Source organism: Hylobates moloch, unplaced genomic scaffold (genome assembly GCF_009828535.3).
Source record: "Hylobates moloch isolate HMO894 unplaced genomic scaffold, HMol_V3 SCAFFOLD_8, whole genome shotgun sequence".
Classification (NCBI taxonomy): Eukaryota; Metazoa; Chordata; class Mammalia; order Primates; family Hylobatidae; genus Hylobates; species Hylobates moloch.
This window is the reverse complement of record NW_026652283.1, coordinates 102749201-102769469: the sequence shown is the minus strand read 5'-3', so window position 1 is coordinate 102769469 and position 20269 is coordinate 102749201. Positions and strand designations below refer to the sequence as shown.

The 20269-nt window shown below is 41.6% G+C and overlaps 1 protein-coding gene across 8 annotated transcripts in view; it reads left to right on the top strand.

The window, feature by feature from the left end:
• Window positions 1-20269, top strand: part of LRRC3B (leucine rich repeat containing 3B) — a 335012-nt gene that overhangs the window by 230784 nt on the left and 83959 nt on the right. For 3 of the 8 annotated variants that reach the window (XM_058442569.1, XM_058442566.1, XM_058442570.1), the window contains one exon: window positions 3729-3845. The exons of 1 other annotated variant lie outside the window; for it this stretch is intronic. The gene's annotated coding sequence lies outside the window, so the exon portion shown is untranslated. Of the gene's footprint in view, window positions 1-3728; window positions 3846-15818; window positions 16284-16645; window positions 16912-16940; window positions 17406-17691; window positions 18557-20269 lie in introns of those variants that run through there. 4 more of the 8 variants (XM_032162267.2, XM_058442575.1, XM_058442574.1 and 1 more) reach the window with 4 other exon arrangements.

Here is a 20269-nt window from a genome sequence, read left to right as displayed (position 1 = left end):
ATACTTCATATTCCAGAGCTCTGCACAAGATCAGACTAAGCTAGATTCCTGTTAAGACTACATCCTAGTTTAGATTCTTCTTCTGGCCCTATTCTGCTTTCTATACTCCTCTTCTCTGGACAGTAGCTCCTAATAAAACACTTTCACCAAAATACTTACTGCAAGCTCTCATATGATGGAAGCTGACCCAAAACACATGGGGTCCATATACCCAAATGATGAGTATTACAGGTGCTTCTTTCTCCATAACAACATTCTCCTTGCTCTGCTACACCTCTGTGGTTCTTTAGCCAGGGGGTTAAATGTGATGTATGGGGACAATCAGAGCTCAGAAAAGTTTGATTAGAGGTGACAACATATTCTGCTTGCTAATCAGAGGACTTCTGGGAGCCTGTCTCTCCAAACTCAAACTTTTCTCTGAGAGAAGTTTGTCTCCTTGGCCTGAAACCAGACCCCAAGGCAATTGCAGTTTTGTCAGACTCCCAGCTCCCATCAAAGTTAATGAAGAGGAATTTTCCTTACTTCACCATTCCTACTGAGTTTACACATTTAATATTGTCAGCACAAAATAGTCCATAAAATTTGGTATCCCTTAATAAGGGTATTAATTATATCTTATGTGAATAGATCGAATTGAATGTTTCCCCTTTTGTCCATGATACCTGAAGTATTAGAAAAATATCCTGACCTATTTGTAATACTCAGTCCACAAATTTATGATCACCAAATAATTAACAGAACAATTAGGACTACTTCTAAAGTATAATTTTGCAAGCAATACTTGATGAATGTGGGATTTTCTTTTTTTGGTAATGTTAGGTTTTTAAAATGTATCGCCGTCAGGTTAAGAGGACATTTGTGATTTTTCTCTCTACTCTGACCACACACACATTTCTAGTGGGATTTCTTTTTTTGTCTAAGTGAAAGTATGCATTCATTTGTTCACTCCTTGCACATTATTCTAATAACTTTTCTGTCCAGGCACTGTTTTAGGCACTGAAGAGACAAAGATGAGTAAACAAAGCCCCTGCCCTCTTGGAGCTCACTTTCTCATGGGAAAACAGACAATAAACAGAATACATTAACAAAATAATATTAGCTGTTGATAAGTGAAGTGAAGGAACATTCAGCAGACTAACCTCTCACTTTAATGAAGGGGATAATAATTTAGTTAAGATTGTGACTTAATGTTTCTCTAATGAGATGACAATTTAAGTGAGATATCTGAATGAAGAGAGGGAGTAAGATATTTGGATAATTGGGAAAGAGTTTTTTAGGCAGGGATCAACTAGTGCCAAGTCCTTGATATTAAAACATAATTTGCAGGCCCAAGGATCATGGGGAACGGTCAGTGGCTGGAGCATAGAGAGCAAGATGGAGAGTGGGGTAGGTGATGAACTACTGCATCCTACCAGAGGTGCTAAAAAGCTTGGACAAGTCAGTTCTTCGTAACCTCTTCCATTGCAGGAAAATTAACTTTCTTTGGCCCCAGGTACTAAGTGCCAGTAGCACTGAGCTTATCATTACAGCCAAAAATATGCCCCACACATTTCCAACAGCACACTGGGATATAGTGTTAGTGTGAGTGGAGGACTAAGCTTTATAAAAAGGAAGTGACATGATCAGGTTTTCATTGTTAAAGTTATTGTGGCTGCTGAGTTGAAAACTGGCTGAATGGGTACAGAGCTGAAGAAGACATTCCACTTAGGATGCTAATGCATTGGTCCATGCTAAAGATAATGATGACCAGAACTAGGAGTCATCAGTGAAGGTAGTAAGAAGGAGCTGATTTGGGGATCTAGTTTGAAGGTAGAGATGACAGGATATGCTGACATTGGAAGTCAAGTGTGAGTGAAAGAAAAGATCATAGAAAACTCTAAGCCTTGCTGTTGTTATTACTCTTCTAGATTTTGCTTATAAACAAGTGTTAGAAATAATTTAGATAGCTATTTTATCCTCTTTTTGTCATCTTTGCATTTATTTGCACGTTTGTGTGTGTGTGTATGTGTGTGCACATGCATGCACATGAAAGTGACTCTATTGCTGGGCTTCTCAGCCTTGGCACCACTTTGTTGGACAGCTATTTTGTGTGTTTTAGGATGTTTAGCAGCATCTCTGACCTCTACCTGCTAGATACAATTAGTGCCTTCCTGCTTGTTGTGACAATGAAAAATATCTGCAGACATTGCCCAGTGTTCCCCGGGGGACAAAATTGCCACTAGTTGAGAATCACTGCTCTAAGCATAAGTGACAATGAGTCTGTGGCCCTGGTTCTGCCTCTAATTGTGTGTGCTTGGGCAAGCCACTGCACCTCTTGGGGCTCTCTTGCTTCCTGCGTGTTTATCATAAATATGAGTAAGATGTCTGTTACCCAAGTTGGAAACTCTATAAATTGGTTAACCAAGTTCTTTCTGAGGAATTAACTTTCAGTGAATTTCAAATGAATAGTGCCTCGAAACTATCTCATTAATGTAAACATAAAATTAGTTCCTTCTGTGAGAAAAAAAAATGCCCTTACCAATTAGAAAATTGATTTTGTCAATTTAAACCATAATCTAAACAGATATAATTTGCTTTTGGGCATTCTCAGATCCTTAAATATCTTCTGTAATTTGCCTGTTTTCAAAGGACAATTGAGGACTTACAGCCATAGCTGTCCGTGTGTGTTTGTGTGTGTGTGTGTGTGTGTGTGTGTTTTGTGAGCTTTATCAGGCAATTTGGTGCAATAGAGTTTAGCTTTTGGTTGAAAATATTGAATTATTATAGGCACTGTTGAGAATTATTTTGCTACGTCACATTTGTTTCTTTGCCCAATTAGAGCTGTCCATAAACAGATAAAATTGTCAAAACAGACAGAAAGATTTAGTAACAACCTCTTCTAAATTATTTTACAAAACTCCTAAGAAGTTTTTGAAACTACTACCTCTAAGTAATTGTATGATTTTTCTCATCCACTCCCAACTTTGAAGTTGAAGGGTGTTCATCATCTAAAGAAGTACTTATATAAATATACTGAGGCTGATATAGGTCCCCCTATAACCTCTCATCAGTATGGAGCTGGAACCGTAGCTTAGAACCCTTCTTCTTTAGTTCTTGAGCTTTGATCACCATAACTACAATGTCTATTGCTTTGCCAGATGTTGAGGAAGCAGGAAAGCACACAGATTTATTGGATGGGCTATAAAGGTATATTTACAAATAATGGATAGAGCATAACATCAAATGACATAGCTACATATGTGTGCATGTGATGTAAGATGGCTAAGAGCTATTCTCTCCCTCCCTCCATCTCTCTCTCTCTGTCTCTCTATGTGTCTGTGTCTCTCTGTTTATCTGTGTGTTTTCTTTATTTGGATGACCTATATGCAGGGTTTCTTCTTTATGAAATCTATAGATTTTTTTTATGAAATGACAAAGATAAATCAATTTTCTATATTTAGCCTTTCATTCTAAGCTTCTCTAAGTTTGACCACTTCCAGAGCCATTTAAGGGAAGCAGAGTCATCTGGATGGAATGTGTCTACCCCTTTTAGGCTTTTCCTGAATTCTAGGAAGCCAGAGATTTCTTTCCTGACCTTATTCAGTGGTCAGTTCTTGATGCTAAATGGTGGATTGATTTGTGGCATTGATTACTTTAAATTAAGAATCTATGTGTTTAGAGTGGTACCAATAGGGCTGGATTTGGTGATTTTGACAGGGATAACCTTGAGATGGTGTTCATTATTCCAGTAACAACGAGGCAATAAAGCTTGAGGAAAATGGCAGTGATGTGGCCCACCACAAAGAAGATCCAAGATTATGGAGCATCTTGACTCTGAAGAGCTCTGTGGAACAGGGCTCTATCTGGTAATGTGTTTGCATAAGAAAATGGAATACATTCACAGCCTAAGGCAGATCATCAGCATACCTTCGAATCCATTGTACCTAATTATTGGAAGTTCTAAAATTCTCATTGGCCAGAGGAATTTCAAAGAAATGATTACTCTTTATTCTTTCATTCAACAAGTATTTCAATGACTAATTTTCACAGAGCTTAATGCTAGGTAGCAAGGGAAATGCAAAAGTGAATAGGATATACAGCCTACCCTTAAAGAATGTGTAAATTGCATGGGTCAGATGATCATAGATAGTTTTAACCGCTCTACATACACATGACAAAATAAAATGTGTTTTATGATAGAGGAGGTGGTCAAATATTGTAGAATAACAAAAAATGCAATCAATTCTAGTTACAAAAGGAATTGTGTGTATAGTGCATATGTTAATTAGGATGCCTCCAACTCCAAACAACTAAATACCCAATTAAAAGTGGCTTAAACTTATTCTGGGAATCTTGTTAAAATGCATGTTATAATTTAGTATTTCTGGAATACTGCCCAGGCTTCTGCAGTTTTAACAAGTTCCAGGTGATATTGATACATTTGGTCCACTGACCTCACTCTTTGAGTAGTAAGAACTTGTAAAATGAGATTTTGTATTATCTTATGTAACCAAAGTTTGTATGTAGGTGTTGACCTCAGTAAGGACACCGGCTCTTTCCATTGTTCCACTCCCCCATACTGGCTTTTCCCTTAAGGTCTCAAGATGGCTGCACTGATTCTAACCAGCACATATAGACATGGCAAAGCTCATGATTAGTAGGAGAAGAAGGATATTGTTTCTCTTGTAATCTTTTTATAAGGAGAAAAGTCTTTGCTACAAATATCCCAGCAAGGTTCTTCTTAGGTTCCTTTGACTGGAATCATGCCTGTTTCCCATTCTTCGCTGCAAGGGCATCTTAGAAAGTAGATTTTCAGCCTCTGTAATGAGAAATGGGCTCTACTGGAAGAATGGTGGAGAAGATGATGGTCACTGGGTGAACAATTAACCATGTCTTCCACCGTGGGTCTGGGGTTCTCTTAGTCATGGCAATCCTGAAGGGCTAGAAATGCCTCATTAAGTTAGTACATGGAAGGGATGACTGGACTCCATCATAGCATGGGTCACTTAGATAAGGCCATATGCCTTAATTTACCTCAGAACCTTCTTCTCTTATTGGTCTATGCCTCCCCATACCCTCTTGTCTTCTTGATTCAGAACAGCAACTTTTCTTACCTGGAGTGTTCTTATGGTTTGGCTGTGTCCCCACCCAAATCTCAACTTGAATTGTTCCTCCCAGAATTCCCACATGTTGCAGGAGGGACCTGGGGTAGGCAATCAAATCATGGGGGCCAGTCTTTCCTGTGCTATTCTTGTGATAGTGAATAAGTCTCACCAGATCTCATGGTCTTATCTGGGGTTTCCACTTTTGCTTTTCCTCATTTTCTTTTGCTGCCACCATGTAAGAAGTGTCTTTCACCTCCCACCATAATTCTGAGGCCTTCCCAGCCATGTGGAACTCTAAGTCCAATTAAACCTCTCTTTCTTCCCAGTCTCATGTATGTCTTTATCAGCAGTGTGAAAATGGACTAATACAAGTACTATGATAAAGTCCTAAATGGTCTCAATATTCCCATCCCTTTTACACATTCCCACTATGTTGAATACAACTGTCAAGAGATTTCTAGCTTGAAAATGTGCTTGTGACACAATTTGCTCAAAATTATATTATGGCCCCCATATCCTTTATGTTAAAATGTTAGCTCTGTATTACAGTCTTCAAGTCTCATTATAATTTCCTCTCTGCTGCTTCTCTAGCCTCACCTCTCAATACTCCCCACTAAAAGTCAAAGTCTTTGACGTTTAAGACAATAAGAGAAAAATTCTGCTGTAACCTGTGATTAAATTCTGTGGATATACAGTTGTGTAGTTAAAAATTTCTTTTAATATCTCCGCAGGTTATGAAAAGTGATCGTTGAACTCCCCCTTACTTGGGACATTGACACTTTCCAATCCATTCTGCATGCTAATGCTTGATCATCAAGGCCATCCTTAAATATGGCAGGAGGCTTTAACAGTGAGGACTCCAGAGACTTTTTACTCCTTGTAGGGGGAAAGTCACTTGGGGCCAAATTTCTTATTTCCTTAATATTATGCTTAGTTTGCCTTCCCTTTCATGATTTATTAATTTTTCTTTCTGGTTTGTTACTTTTCAAAATACATGATTTTTATTATCTTCCCCTCCTCTCATTACTTTTATCATTCTACCAGATATAGCTCATAAACTATGCACTGTTTCCCTCCCTGTTTCCCACCTTCCAAATATCATAGCTTTAGTAAAAATTACAAGTATGCATATGACATATTTTAGGTGTTTAGTAAATGTTCTTTCCATTATCTTCCTTAGGCATGTATTGAGCACCTTCTATCTGGTTTGGTGGTAAGGAGATGAAGACCCAATACATGGTCTCAGCATTTAGATGATCACACTTGGGTTTACCAGGACAATGCTAGTTTGATTATTGTCATATTGGAAGAATATAGATTGAGCATTGAGAATGAGAAGGAAACAGTCCTTAGGTCTGCCTGGAGAATCAGGAAAGGGCGCTCAAGTAGTGAGAGACACACAAAAGATGAGAAGCTGGCTGAATGAATTGGAGATTCCAGGCTGTGTTTCAGTGAGAGGCACAAGAATGTGGTGAATTTTGGAGAACTGTGAACATCTAAGCTTAGCCGTACCACAGAAGAAAGAAGAATGACAGGAGGTGAGGCTAGTGAAATAGGCAGACAGGAGATTATAATGAGACTTGTGGGCTGTGTAATGAAGTTAAAATGTTATCATGAACCATTGAAGATTTTTGAGCAAGTCATGTCACAGTCACATTAGCAGACTAAAAGGATCACTCCAACTGCTATGCAGAGAATGGAAGGGAGGTAAGGGGAGAACTAGGGATGGTGAGACCTTTTAGGAGAATACTGAAGTACTCAGATGAAAAATAATAATGTTATAATTCAAGACAGCAGCTGGGAAGAGGGGAGAGAGATGGTGTGCTGTGGGCCATTAGATAGTTATTTAGGAAGTACATTTGGTTGCATTTGGTGGTGCACATGGAGGGTAAGGGTGACCTAAAAGTGAATATGTGGTGTGTGAAGAGAAGAATATAACTTTCAGGTGTTCTCATTTTGGAAAGATCTCTGCTTGCTGAAATCGTTAATGGCTCCTTGTATACAAAGTTGTGTGCCAGACATACCCAACAACCTGTAAATACAACTCAACCTTGATTCTTGTTAAAACTCCAGCAAGTACCTGTCTCCGTTTAACTCTTGAGGAACTGAGTACCATGGTTCGTAGAAGCAGGGCGTTGGCTGTGAGTAAATATTGTGCTTTTTCTCTAGGGTAAGATCTCTATTTTTGTTGAGCAACTGTCAGTAGGCCATGCAACAGTGCCAACAACACACTGAAAATAGAATGAAGGCAATTACCTCAGCAAAGATTAACGCAGAAAGTAAAATTGCACTTATGTAATACTCATCTTTCAGCCACTAAGACTAGCCTTCGGTTGGTTTCTCTGTGTCTGCATGAACATCATAACAGAGCAACAGCATCCATGCTCATGTTCAAGAATCTACCCTCTGTATCACTCTCTCTTCCTGTGTTCTCTAAAGCTTTCCTCAGAGCAGACATCAGAACACTGAACTGCTCTCACTGATGATCTCCCAGCAAAATGCTGCAAACAGATGAGAGATACTAGCTAGCAACATATCAGCACTCTTCTGGTGTTTGGCAACTGCTTGTCAGTAAACTTCAGGAAAATGCTTGCATTTTGAGAGAATGTCAGGCCTGAGTGAAACTTTAGAGACATTCAAGCCAATCCTCTCATTTTACGGAAGAAAACACTGAAGCCTGAAGGGATTAGATGGCTTGTCTGTGGTTTCCTTAGTTCCTTTTAAGTTTAGAAAAAGGACTGAAACCTCCACCTCCACTCTAGCAAGGGCATTTCCTCCACATCCTTGTCTTCTTACGATGAAATCAGGACCATAGGGAAAGCTTCCTTGTCAAATCCTTGAAACACCCCCAGGGAGTGGAGAAAACTTTACAACAAAAGAAGAAAATAAACCCCATAATTAGAAACAGAATTGACTCCAGACCAACTAACAGAAATATTGTGCTGGCTTTCACAAGTTCTACGGAAGGAGGAAAGGAAAGCCTGCATCGGCAACTCGAGGCTTACGTGTGGATCTGGTGGAATGCTACCATTTTCATAAAACACACATAAATAACAAAAATAGCTATGATGGGGTGCAAAAGAAACAAGAAAAAACAATTGCTGAGAAGGGCCACATTGGCATCAATTATTGATGCCACCCTGCTTTATTTTTTTGCCCAAATCTCTGGCATTGAAAACTGAATTGGCTTATTATGTCTATTAAATTGTAGTAATAGGGATATTAACTACACCTTATCGGGCCAAATCTTACACCTGTAAAGTAACAAGAGGACATAAAGGATAATGGAGATTTTAGGGAAAAAAAATCAGATTCCTCAGAAGCAGACGTGGTGCTGTCCATATATATCCACATGGGTCCCTATTTTAGTTAGAGGGAGAAGGAGGAGGGGGAGAGTATTTGCCAGATACAGTGGTGTCATATATAATATCTCAATTGATTATTACAACCTTAAGAGATGACTATTTTATATTTACAGAGGAGTGGCAAAGATAGTACAGAGCTGTCATGTATCTTTCACACAACATTAACATTTTGCATCACCATGTGGGGCTAACTTTTACCACTTTTTTGAGATATAATTCATCTACTTAAAGAATACACTTCAGTGGCTTTTATTGATAGGTATGGGACAACCAACACTTCAGTCAGTGTTAAAACATTTTTATCACCTCAAAAGGAAACCTGACATTTTTTAGTTATCATGTTTTTCATCTCCAACTCATACCACAGCCCTAAGCAACCACTAATCTACTTTCTGTCTCTGTAAATTTCTCTGTCCCAGACATTTCATGTGAATAGAATAACACAACGTGTTATCTTTTGTGACTGGCTTCTTATTCTACTTACCATAGTATCATGGCCTATCCATGCTATAGCATGTATCAGTACTTCATCCATTTTTATGGCACAGTAATATTTCATTATGTGGCCATAATATATTTTCTCTTTCCATTTGTCAGTTGTTGGAGACATTTGGGTTGTTTCTACCTTTTGGCTATTATGAATCATGTGAAGCTAATTTTGATGGAAATTAAAATGTCCACTGTATTGCAAATAAGTTGATTGGAAACGTGATTTTAGATCTATAAGGACTTTGATATGTCCTAATACCTTACTTTTGAAGTAAACTGACTTGTTTGTTCAGTCACTAAGACCTTCCCCAAAGTGCAAGTCCTTAAGCACATGGCAGGGTGCAGTCTGAACACGTATCTGTCCTATGAACTTGATATCTTCAAAAGAGATAAATGTAAGGATGATTTTCAGTGTCTTCTTTTAAACTCATCCATCAGGTAATTTGACCCTCTCTTTTAGAGTTCAAGAGTGAATGGGCCAGAGAGATGCCTTAGTTGGGGGTATCCCAGATGCAAACCTTTGGGATAAGGGTGTGAATTCAAGAAATTTATTTGGAAAATTCTGGTAGAGATTTAGGGCAGTGAGATAGGGATGGGAAAGAAGCCAATAAAGGGTTCGCTTTTGGGCAAGCTAGTGTCGTGTGTAACAAGTGCTTAATCATACACAGGACTTCTGAGGCACAGTGTACAACATGCCTTAGAGACATCTCAAAAGAGTAATTGTGTGTGGGATATTTATCCATCAATTCTCATCAGTTATTGGTAATGGAGCAGTAAGTCCCCTGGCACTTGTCAAAAGACCAGGCATAGAGAAGCAGGTGCTTCCTTGCAGTTGGAAGCTGTGTGGTAGAGCAGCAACAGCTACAAGAGACTAAGATGTTATGAAGTCTCCTCATGGGAAGGCAAGAGGAGCAAGAGTAGAGCTTCTATCCTGATAATAAGACTTTCAAAGAAGACATTGATGAATACTGAGGCAACACCATAGACCTCCACTTACTTGTCTATAAAATGGGAACTAATTCTTTATTCATTAAACCCTTGATATTTAAATCTGCAATTATATATGAAGCAAAATACCGGTCTACTCTACCCCTTACATCTTAATACCTCAGGAAAGATTTCGGCCCTATAAAGAAACACATTAATATGTGATTGTGGGATGGTAGAAAAAACACGTTTTGGAGACAGATGATCCTGGGTTTAACCCCTAGCCTCAATATATAGAACCTGTGTGTCCTTGAGCAAACTGTTTTATCTATGAGAACAGTTGCCCTCCATCCCCACCCCAACATCTGTTAAAAAATGAAATGAAATTTTGACAACATTTTAGCACGATGGCTGTTTTATAGCATGAGTTCAATAAATGAGAGTTTTTCATATTCCTACTGGGATTAAGGAAGAGATGCAACAAGGAAATACATCAACTTATTCAATAAATATTAATAATACCCTACCCTACGTAGAATTCTATTGTAGTTGTTGGAATATAGTAGCAAAGGATCCAAATCTCTACCTTCATGAAGTCTACATTCTAGTAAATTACAAACACTGGGATCATGTTTTCACTTTTAAGGTCCTATTTTTATTGTCTGGAAAAATAGGTTCAGTTTATGTTGCTTTTGGGCTTTTAACTTTGAAAAATGTAAGCCTTATATCAAAGCATCCCAAAATACTTCTCCCCAACTTTTAATTAAACATTGTCTGAGAGTCATTCCTCAAATCTTTCTTTGATATTGCATTAGTTGAAATATTTAGGGTCCCAAATGATGGAAAGAAAATTTGAATGACTTTAAGTAAAAAGGGAAACTTATTGAAATAAGTGGATATATAAAAAGCTATGGGAAGAACAGAGACATGGCTGGACCTTTAAATAGCTGTATCCAGGGGCATAGAAGCTACAGGGAATTGCCCTGTCTCTCACATCTGTACCTGTGTGGTAGCTTTGTCACTCATACTGCAGTGTGGCTTTCTCCACATGGCAGACAATATACCTGCTTATTGCACCTATGATTTATATCATGCAGCTTTAGCTACCAGAGAGGTTAACCCAACCCTCCCAGTTTTCTTATACAAAATTTCCGAGAAGAGACAGTTCCACTATGGGGCAAGGATTCTCCATTAGATCATGCAGCTTTGTAGTTACATCACAGTAATTATGTGGCTGGGACACTCCTAGAATTGTATAGGTACCCATACTATCTGTTAAGACATAGAACCCCAAGAAGGCCGATTCTCATGTCATGGTCACCTTTCTGGCAAGAAGCATGTATAAATAGCGGCTCTGAAAGTTGGAGAAATAAACAAATAATAGAGCTAGAAGAGACCACATCTTATTCAGTCCACACAGGTGTCCATTAGTAGAAATGAGCCAACAATACATTACTTTCTGCAAATTTGTCCAGTATATCCAAAACAAACACATTAAAAAGGGATTATTTACAATTTATGTGTCAGGGAAGTAATAATAATGTATGTATTACACATATTAATGTTCCTGTGTGTTTCTAAAGTACTGTGGAACTTCAAAACATTTTCCAGTTTAGGGAATTAATTAGCTTCCCTGTGAAGTAACTCATGACCAATATTGCCATTTTGGAAAATGAATGATTGAATTAGAAAGCCAAGGGATGTTGAATTATTCATTTTTTCAATAAGGGTATATCAAGCACATACTTCATGCATGTCTCAGGGCTGAGGGTTGTGAGGACATAAACTGAAAAAGTCTCTGCTCTCAAGGAACTTAGAGTCTAGTAAGAAAGGGAGACTTCTCAACATTGAGCCCTAATACAGGTCAAAACAAGGCTCAGGTAAGATGGATAAATATAAGAGACTAGAGGAGGTGATGAGATAGGACTGGGAAGAGAGTTAAATTGCAGAGGCCTTTAAAAACACCATGAGAAATTTAGTCTTCCCTATGTGAAGACATCATTAATTTTTTAATATAGAAAATATTATGAATTCATTTAATTGACTAAGACTCCAATTGTTGATGAAATTATCTCAATAAATAAAAGAAAAATCGATCCAGTTGCCTAAATCGTTCAAATGATTCGTTAGTCCACTGGTTCAGTTTGCCTGGTATGTTCTGGGATAAAATTTATGATATTGTTTGAAGATTGGACGAATTTGTACAATTGATAAGGCTAAATTGTTCAGGTTTTCATTATCTGGAAAGGGTCTGACCCCTGTTGGAGCTCTCCTGGTGAACCCAACCGCTATGTGGTGAGGAAGTCTTTGAGAACCTATGGTGTGATGCACAGGGAGAGCCCCGCATGGAGAGAAACTAAGGTCCCTAGCTCGCAACTCCTGTCGGATGCTCAACCAATAGCCAACAGCCAACACAGCCTGTCAGGTATATGGTGAGCCACGTGGGAAGTGGATCAGAGATGCGCCTTCCTCAGTGAGCCTTGTCCAGAATTTAGATTCAGGCTAAATAAATGATGGCTGTTATTTCAAGCCAAGAAGTTTAAGGTTGGTTTGTTATTAGTAAACTGGATCACCTTGTACAAAGGATTCGTGGTAATCATATCTTCACATTTTGATCCCATTCATCCATTAGACAGCAGAGTTTTGGGCACCCCAGTGATTCAGATTTCAGAAACTCAATTTCTGGGCTCAGAGAAATGCATTTTCATTTCTGTAAAGAGTTTCAGAGAGAGAATACAATTTAAAATTCAAAGAATTTCGTTTACATGAAAAGTGTTCTGGAACATATTGATTTTTAAATCGTGTGCCCCTATTTCTAAAGAAAGTTAAACTGAAAACACCATAAATCATATTCCCCCCTGTATTTCTATAACATTTTTAATATACATAGAAAACTTGTACAAACCATCCATCTCTGACCCAGAGGGGCCACTAAAGTAGATGTGAAGGTCATGGTCCTGCAGTGTTAGGCTTCCTTCTCTAGTTCACTAATCAAAAGTTACAAATATACCTTCTGATCCCTCCTTTTTCTCTCTCCCTCTCTCTGTATTGGCTGTCAAGAGAAGGCAAGGGTAGCAACCAATCAGCTCTTTATATTAAACAGCATATTTTGTGGAGCTGGACTTGACTTCTGGTTGCTACAAAACAAATCTAAGTTTATATCAGAGGTGACAAACTTCATGCCCTGTCGTTTATCCTTTTTATAGCATGGGTGACACCAACAGTCAACAAGTAATGTTGATGACATATGGATGAATCAACAAAAACAGAAAACTTCCAAATCTAGAGGTTTCCTATGTCCATAGTTAGTCGTATTTTAATTAAAAGACAATTAAATTAAAAACAAATTCCGCTGTTATTTACTATATAATTTTACTTGATGATTACTACAGGATTTTTTTTTAAAAAAGACACCCCAAATCCAAGTGCCAACAGAGATAGCCACTGGTAATAGTGAAGCATATCTTACTGTAGAAATGAGTCTATATATGTATATATTTTTACCAGAAAATATATCATACCTTAAACTCATGTTTATACATTTGTTTGCCAAATAAATATATTTAATATATTGAGATTTTACTATGTATTAGGCACCATGCTAAGCGCTTCATAAATGCTATTTCACTTAATCGCAACAATACTATAGTGTAAATAACATCAACCCAATTATACAGTCGATATATTGGAGGTTCAGGTCCATAATCACATAGTCAGCAAGTAGAAATGCCTGGTTTCAAACCCAGATTTGTCAACTCCAGATTTTATTTTTTACTATTCTACTTCTCACCTTGTGCATCTGAAATTTTTGACTAAAATTATATTACAACCATAAATCATGATAATATTCACCTACAACATTTTAGTGTCTGACTGATATTCCATTGTATAGATTTACAAAATATTTTACCATTCCTCTCTTGGTAGACATTTGAGTTTAGTTTTGTTTCTTTTCGATTTTTCACTAATATAAACAACACTGCAATGAATATCTAGGTAGATAAATCTTTTTGCTCAACCTTAATTATTTCCCGAGGATGAATTTGAAGAATTAGAGTCACTGGAAAAATGACATGCAAAAATGTTATGCTTTCAATAGCATGCCAAATTTCCCTTCAGAAAAACTATGCCAAATTACATACCTGCTATCCACATGTATCTATGTTTGTGTTCAAAAATCTCTTTTAAAAACCAAAAACAAAATTAAAAAAAAACAAACTTTAAACCACAATCTTTTAAATCACAGTATCATAACATCTAAGAGACAGAAGGTATCTTAAGAGTCATTTAGTCTAATCTCCTGCATTATGGACATACTTTTTCATGCAGCATTCCTGATCTGAGGTATCTATCCTGCAATTTGTAGGTGGGACAGAAAACAAACAAACAAATCTTAAATATCCTTAAACTACAAAGCAATTTTCTTCACCCCTGAGCAATGTAACACTGTTCAAACTGTTCTAAAATGCATCCAGAATAAAAGTGCCTCAATAGAAATGAGGAAACTTTGGCAGGCTTTCAACGTACTTGACACAGGTCATGAAATAATCAAGATTTTTTGGTCATTCTCCCCTTGGAATGGGTTTGCTCTAGGTGCTGGCAGCTGAACATATATGTCTTGCTCTACGAAGTTGCTTAGCAGCTTGGTTTTCTTTTGCTTTTGGGAATTCAGGAAACAGAGGTGGGTGGTCAGTGGGAGAAGGTTGATTGTCTAGAGACCAAAATGTATTAAATACTTTATTACCTTTCCAGTAAAGGGGCTGTGAGTCTAACTGTATGTGTGGCTCCCTCCACTACACCCTAAATCAAAAGTTTCATCCCTGGAGTCTCTTTAATTCTAGAGACACTGAGATTTAGCTCATACAGAAGGAGAAAATGACCTTCAACTGGATAAGCTTTCCTTGAGTGCCCATTAGATACAAAACACTGCTGGATGTTGCAGTGAGAACAAATAAACAAAAAGCACAGGGAATACTCATATGTGAGTGAAGAGATAAATCTATAAATATATAAGTTCCGCAAGTGATTGGCAAATAAAATTCTGAGAGGGCAAAGAAAGGGGAAAGATTTCTGCCTCGAATCAGAGGACTGGGGTAGCGGAAAAAAGCTTTAGAAAAAAGGTGGTATTTGTAGAGTCTGGAGAGGCGGGTTCCTCTGCCCCAAACTGGTGTCTACTGCAGATATGGTAAATAATTAAAATCATGAAATAAGAACATCACTAAAACCAATAATTTGACTTACTCTTAAAACACACGCGCGCACGCACACACACACACTGGCGTGCGCGCGCTTTTTTAAGGGGCCTATAGACTCCATTTCGGCTGCACGTTAAAGTCATCCCAGGAAGGAGAAGGGAAAATTGAATTCCACCTTCTTCTGATTTAGAAAGCTAGATTGGTTGAGGATCGGGATCAGGGACCACAACTCAACCCCGAAACTTTGGGCTTCCAGAACTGCAGGGGAAACTGATTCTGATATCTGACAATGGACCCTGGGGCGGGAGGGGGGTACCTTATTCATAATCCTCCCTCACAATAGCGGAGCACAGTACTCGGCACCCAGTAAAAACTCATTTATCGAATTGATTTTAAGCGTCCGCTTTTTCCCCAAGGAGGGCAATCAATCCATTGCACGTTTTGCTCCTTTCACCAGCTTAATTCAGCTCTGATCTCAGTAGTTAGAAAAACAGGAGAAAGAATGGGGCCATAGCCTGCTGCAAGTAGGGCTGTGTAAGGGGGTGCGAGGAAGGAAGGCGAGAGCAGCGGAGGGAGTTAATACTCCTACCTCAGCTAGTCTCCGGGAGCCAACGCTCAGCCCCCGCCCCCTCTCTCCAAACCGGACCCCGCAACCGCGAGGCGAGAGAGCAGCGCCGGCGAGGCGCTGGCTGGGCTCTGACTGTCACGTTAATTCCCTGCTGCTTTTCTAGTCCCCAGCCGCCTCGCCCCTCCTCCCTCATTCCCAGCCTGGGTTTGGAGGCGATTTCCCTCTATTGACTGAGCCGACTGCATCTGGGCAAGCGGCGCTTTGCCTCTCTCCTGTCTTTGTCTGCTCTAACTGCAAGGCTACGGCGCCTGGAGCAGGGTCTGCAGCGGCCGCCGCAGCAACGCGAGCCAAGTCGTGCCCCGCACGGCCGCCCGGGGCCGCACCCTCGCTCGGTGGCGGCGCCCGAAGACGCCAGCCGCGCCACGCACTGCCTGCGTCCCGCGCCCCAGCCGCCGCGCACCAACGCCGCCGCCTTCGCCGGGAGCCAAGCCCGCCGGGCCGGCCCGGTCGCAGGTGGGCAGCTCGGCTTGCAGCTGGTTGGAGGTGGCGGCCGCTGCAGCCCTGGCAGCGCGCACACCCCTAAGCATACGCACCCAACGCCTCCTCCCTGAGCCACGAGGATGGAGCAGCCACCCCGGCCCGGGACTGGCGCAAGGTAAGGTGCAGCCGCCTGTTGCTTTTCGCAGAGCGCGGGATCATCCCTCTGCCCGGGTACCTAGGCCGTCCCTCCAAGGAACAAGTAGAGGAGAACTATTACCCTAGTTCTAAGCCATGCCTGTCTAAGCTCCCCTTATCCCTTTTGCGCAGACCCTGGGAGAGACCTCCTCCTGGAGAGATAGAGTCGACCCTCTTTGCTCCTGTTCAGCCGGCTGCTATACAATAGTCTGCAAACTTTTGTGACCCCCTTCCCTGCGCGGTGCTCACCCCGTGCTGTGCAAGTTGCAGGTTTAGTTCTTGCCCTTCCCCCAGCCCCTCTTGCCATATGCATCTGCCCATTTCTCTCTGTGTGTTCTTGCCAGTCGACTTTTCACTCCACGCAGCTCTGGCTCCTGAGGCGAGGGTTTGGGACCCAGCAGTGCTCATCCTGCCTCTAGGAGCTGGGTAGGGACAGAGAAGGTGAAATAAGAGAGGTGGGACGTGGAGGATGGCTGCGGCCACCCTTGAAGCTTCGTCTAGCGCGATGGGAGTCAGTCCATCCTTGCACACGCCACCCCCAACTCGGCAATGAAACCTTTGGAGTGGCTTGCGGCTGTGCGCCGTGGGAACTGCAAGTGCAGATATGGGTGGGTGAAGTAAGTGGCTCAGGGAGGGAAAGGCTGCTCGTGCGGTGGAGGAGGAAGCTGAGGGTCGGGTAGATCTGCCCACCGTTGAGGGAAATGAAAAGGTACTGCTAATGTGGGCTAGCGGCCAGCCCTGAGAGGCCATCTGACAAAGAGGAAAAGGGATTTGAGTCCGGAGGGCGCTGGCCTGGGTATGTAAATACAGATGGGGGAGGGGCTGGGTACCTGGGGGCGCGTGGAGACAAGGAATGGAGCCCCGGAATGCCGGGCCCTTGGGTACTTGGGAAGGCAGGCTGCTGAGTGCCTGGGATGGGGCGATCTCCCTCCCCAGAAGCAAAGAAATCTCCCCGCGAGAATCTGAATGCGTTGGCATCTTGAGTGGTGACTGAATGGTCAGATCGTGGACTAGGGATGCTTCTCCAAGCTCTAAGAGGACCATAGTCTGCTCTCTTCTCTGGCACCCGCTTGCTTCTACGCTCCTTCACCTCCGCATCCAGGTCGGTAGACCCACGCCTACCTTCCCTGCCAGGCACTCAGGAGTCAAGGATGTTTCCACAGCCGCAGTGTAGGAAGGGGACTCCTGCCTCCCAGGGGGAGACTTGTGTGCGGGGTAGAGGGGAGTCCCCAGCGCGCAGCGAGTAAACAGGGGTCCAAAGTGGTTGGAGGAGAGAGCGCAGCAGCGGAGGCTGCGGTGGAAGCCACTTCCCCCCCCTCCACAAATCGCACCTGGGCGGAGCGAGGGAGTGGGGGGAGCCCTGCGCTGCGCCCGGGAGGCTGGGGAGCGCAGAGCTGGAGGGCGTGCAGGGAAATGCAGAGCCAGGAGGTGTGGGCCTCGGGTGAAGGGAGACCCAGCTCTTAGACCTGGGAGCCCAGACAGAGGTGGATCTGCCCACCTTGCAGCTTCCAGGTAGATCCTTCTTGTGGCTCCAGATGCTCTGGTGAATGCAGGAAGGGGAGGCTCTTTTCTCTTTTGCACCCCAGCAATCTGGAATGCAAGACCGTTTGCGGGAGGGGGTTAGTCAGCTGTTTCGAAGAGGCAGCCTCCCCTCCCTTTTATCCACCAAGCCCCCTATTTCTGGGTGGGGGCACAGTGACTGCCAAGGCCAGTAAGCACCTCACTTAACCCTTCTCTCCCTGAGGAGGTGCATGCTCCTCTCCCAGAGGTGCCTTTGGCTGAGAGTGGATCCCTGGTTCCTAGTAGCCCTATAGGGAAACATTTGGAGGTTGGGTGGGTTTGGAACCCTGTACAACCTTTAGGTCCTGCCTGTTCAGACCTTCCACGTGCAGCCTTTTCTTACTTTCTCCGCGGGTGCCCTACAGAGGACTCCTGCTGCCTTGTACCAGTTGGGAAAAAGCAAAATTCATAGCAGTTCCTTTTTCTGGGTCCCTCGCCTTGGCCACATCGGAGGAAACGTTGACTCGCCAGGGCTTCCGGGAGAAATCCCGAGGTCAGTCCCTCCCATTCTGGGGCACCCCTGGAGCAGCTAGCTCCCTGCCTAGCGGTGGCAAACTCCAGAGCCCCAAGGAGCAGAACGGGGATTCCCTGCGCGCAGGCTCCTGGTGCAGCTCCTGAGCACAAAGGCCACACCCTCACAGGCCAGGCCTGGTGAGAGAGCCGGGCTTCTTCAGAAGTACCTGGATACCTGAGGTAGGATCCTAGACTTAAAACTCGCGCTCCACGAGATTTAGCTCTGACCCTGCCAGGGCTCATTTCTTTCTGGGTGCTTATCTATCGCCTGAATTTGCACTCTGGCCACTTCTTTTTGCATGTAGAAACAAGTTAGAACATGTAACTTGAGGAAAGACTCCAAATCTACACCAAGGTGTGTTTATTTCAGGTTGCTGAACTGTTCTGGGGAGACGAATAGTAATGTAACAATCAGCGCTAGCTAGCAGTTGCGGAGTTCTTACTATGTGCCAGACACTATCTTTGACTTTGTATGTGCTTGTGTTAGATTTAACCCTCACAACAACCCTGAAAAATGGGTAGAGTTATTTATCTCGTGTTACAGATGGAGAAACCCAGTATTGAAGAATTCAAGTTATTTGCTTATCGACATTCAGCCAGGAAATGGTGGGGCTGATTGGTCTGGTGAGCAGAGAACACTGAGTGTGTGCCATACTCCCAGCCCTGTTTGGTACTAAAAACCCTTTGTCTAGAAGGAAGCATGAGTGAGGCCCCTAACCCTTTACTCCAAACTGCAGCGGCATACTATAAGTGCCAGTCCTGGCCTGTGAGCCCCTGTGACTAGAGTATTAGGGAGACTGATGTTGCATATCGCCTGCCTCAAAGTTTGTTGGGGTACACCTTGGTATAGTGGAATACTAGTACTGGAAATCGATTTAGAGAACTGGCTACTGGTACTGGACTTCTCTTCTGAACCTTTCGTAGACATTCCCTTTTTAAATAGGAAGAGAAATGGAAGGAGGGATCCAAATATGAACAGAGATTTGCTCTGTAGTCAAAAACTAGAGGCAATTTTATGTAGCAATTGTATTCTGCAAATGAAAGCCTCTCTCTGAATTGAGTCACAGAATTAGTTAGAGCTAAGAGGGATCTCAGATATCATCCCACCCAATCCAGACTCAGGGAGGAGATTCAATGCTGAGCTCAAGGCCACTTGGTGCATTTGTAGCATAACTAATGCGAGAACCACTGCCTTTTGACCCTTGCTCAAATATGGTACCATTATACATAAATAAATTATGCTCACTCCTGCTGTTTTTTTAGCATCTTAAAATGAATTAGGAAAAGGCTTTTTATTTTTAAAAAGACTGTTTTGCTTATTTTCATATAAATGCTTCTCAATCAGCATAACCAGAAAAACTCTATATCATATATAATGAATAAGCTACCACAAATGTGACTCTTTTTGCAAAAATAAAAAATTGCAGAATATTTATAAGCCTTCAACTCAACAAAAATTAACTGTGCAAACCTCTGGATGATTTGAAATAAGATTAAATGATTTCTAATGATTTTAGCAAAGTCTTCTGTTAGATTGAGTTGCTTCATCCTTCGGTACTTCCAGGTATTTGTGAAAATAATAGGGAATTTTTCCTATCACAGGAAACATTCTTTTGAATACAATGGCATAAATTCTTGGATTTCTCCTGGATTTTTGACTTTTTGTTAAAGTTTATGCTGATGTAAAGCTGAGGCAAAACAATATATTTCTGTACTTGGGGCTCAGAAAGAGGAAAAATAGTTCTTTGTCACTCCCGATAATATTTGCCACTTCCTCGCCTACTTAGCCCCTTCAACAAAGGGGACTTTCTCCAGTCACTTGAGGATTTCATGTACCTTTAAGCATTTTTGTGGGACAAAGTTCTAGTTTCCAAGAACACCTCATGTCTTTTC